Source organism: Coptis chinensis, chromosome 6, assembly GCF_015680905.1.
Source record: "Coptis chinensis isolate HL-2020 chromosome 6, ASM1568090v1, whole genome shotgun sequence".
In the NCBI taxonomy this organism is placed as follows: Eukaryota; Viridiplantae; Streptophyta; class Magnoliopsida; order Ranunculales; family Ranunculaceae; genus Coptis; species Coptis chinensis.
This window is the reverse complement of record NC_141461.1, coordinates 44,749,313-44,751,660: the sequence shown is the minus strand read 5'-3', so window position 1 is coordinate 44,751,660 and position 2,348 is coordinate 44,749,313. Positions and strand designations below refer to the sequence as shown.

General features: G+C 35.3%; 1 long non-coding RNA gene across 1 annotated transcript; it reads right to left on the bottom strand.

Moving 5' to 3' along the window:
- Positions 1 to 2,007, bottom strand: LOC147493166 (uncharacterized). The gene is made up of 3 exons (XR_015198442.1): positions 1,884 to 2,007; positions 402 to 530; positions 1 to 142 (listed from the first exon to the last, which is right to left on the bottom strand). It is a non-coding gene; the product is annotated as an uncharacterized LOC147493166 (long non-coding RNA).
- Positions 2,008 to 2,348: the final 341 nt, after the last annotated feature.

Below are 2,348 nucleotides of genomic sequence, written 5' to 3'. Positions count from 1 at the left end.
TTGAAGTAATTTCATTGAAGTTCTCAGAATTTGGAAAACCCAGGCAACGCAATCCATGCTGATGACGCCACTCCTTGAAGTGCCGTTCAAAAGCTTCAAGGCCCCAATAACCGTGGTTCCCGCACATCTCACACTTGAACTCCTAGGAAAGAATGCATACTTGGTCTAAGAAAAACTTCATGGATATTAAAGGATTTTTGAACTCGTTTTTGCTATTGCTCAATTGTTTAGTAGTTTCTGGCAAAATTATAAAACTAAAGAATTTTGTCCAAGTCAGTGAAGAAGTTCCAGGATCTGCCACTGGCTGATAAGTTGCAATTATGTATGGGACACAAGAAACAATAATATGCAATTTACTAGCAAGAAATTGTTGATAGACTCCAGTTACCGTGAGAAAATACCTCGCCTAAAACATGAAACTTATACATAGAGTACGGAATGGACTACGCATTCCATCTCTTTGGCAACTTGATAGGATCACGGATCTGATTTTGTTGTTCTTGGGTTCTAGGGTCAGATTGCACCTGTTCCTGTTTGAAGTAAACGAAAAAAGTAAAAGAAGTTCTTCGAGCAGTCATTAACCAGTTAGGTAACAAAGTAAAACCGGGAAAAAAAAAATAGTGACGGATTGTAAGTTATTATATTGACCACTCAACTAACAAAAGTCTGAGAAGGGCAGACGCACACAAGCAAAAGTCTAAGGGGTCGTTTGTTTTTCTGAGCCTATGAATGCTGAATGCTGAATGCTGAATGGCTCATCCTCTGAATGCTAAATGCTGATTCTTGAATTCTAAAAACATGTTTGTTTTCTGTTAGAATAACCTGGCTCTGAAGGCTGAATATAAATCATTCGGACAATTTTACTCATGCTATCTATTTTAAACACTAACTTGATTTCTTGTTAAACAAAATATATATTATATTTGAGGAGAAGAGATGGATTATCGAAAAAAATAAATGATAAATAAATTTATTTAAAATATGCTTTCACAAATATATTTTAACAGTTTATTTTCATATTTTGTTTATTTTCAGAATATATATATGTAATTCTATTTTTAACAAAGTGGATATCATTCACCCAAAAAAATGAAAAAACCCGTGACGCCAACATCAAATTTTGAAGAACTTATTTTGAAGCCATAAAAATCAAGGTAGGAAAGTAGATGGGTTCTTAAGAAAAGGCAAGAAGGGACTTTCTTGTTTCAAGTATTAGAATTCAAAGATTCGTAAGAAATTTTGGTCTTTGAATGTTTGAATGCTAAAAGTAACACTGAATGCTTAAACTACTTCAAAAAAACAAACAAGTTTTGAACCTCTGAATGCTTAAAACTTAAGTTTAAGAGGCTCTGAATGCTGAATTCAAAAAAAACAAACAACCCCTAAGAGGAATTATGGAAATTGTCCCACACAAACAAAACAACTTAAAAGGGCACCTTCAAGAAAGGGTTTGCCAAATGTTGGGGTTCCATGCATGGAACTTACAGAATCTCCCGTCAAAGGAAAAAAAAAAAAAAAAATCCAAATTCGACAAAGCGTAGGGATCAAAGTTCCCTCTTTTCCAACCATATAACCAAATTCATATAACTCGCCATATCAAAGTAACAATATAGACTGAAAAAACAACCAGCAATGTTTTAATCTCTGACAAATAGTTTGCAGGCATTCATATATCTTCAAGTTTTTATTGCTTTTCCAAAAAAAAACTTATAGTAAAGTTCCCTGCTTTAGAAACCCACTGTAAAACTATAACATACCACGATCAAAATTAATCGAATTAAAAGTAAATAACTTTTCAAACTATAAATTTTGCGAACCAAAACTATAAAGTTTGTGAACAAACAAAATCAATCATATCCAAGCCAGAAACGGTACATGCTTACCTGTGAACAGATATTGGTTGAGGGGTGCTTCTCCGCCATCACGATTTGATTGGAGATGCTTCTTCAGTTTTAGAGAAACGGCGGGATGCTGAGTGAGATTGCAGTCGGTGGGGTCTCTTTCTTCCTTTCGTAGTTTTTAATTTATTTATTTATTCACTTTCGACCGGGTGCCGCTATGAAGGTGTTTTTTCTTGGGCAACTTCCAAAACGACCGCTTGTTGTATTTCGCTTTAGGACGTCATCTCAAGTTTCGACCCAATTTCATAGCCCACTTTGCCCTTTTTTTCCGGTGTAAAATGTCTGTCTAGTCCTTCATATTAGTAGAATTACTGCATAGCAGTGGGGAAGTGAGCGGAACAAGAATAGGAAATGAGAGGAGGAAGAAGATAAAGAGAAAGGTGGAGAACAAAGAGAGTTAGAGGGAGGAAGGTGGGGACATATAGTTTTTCATGTTTTAGCAAGGTC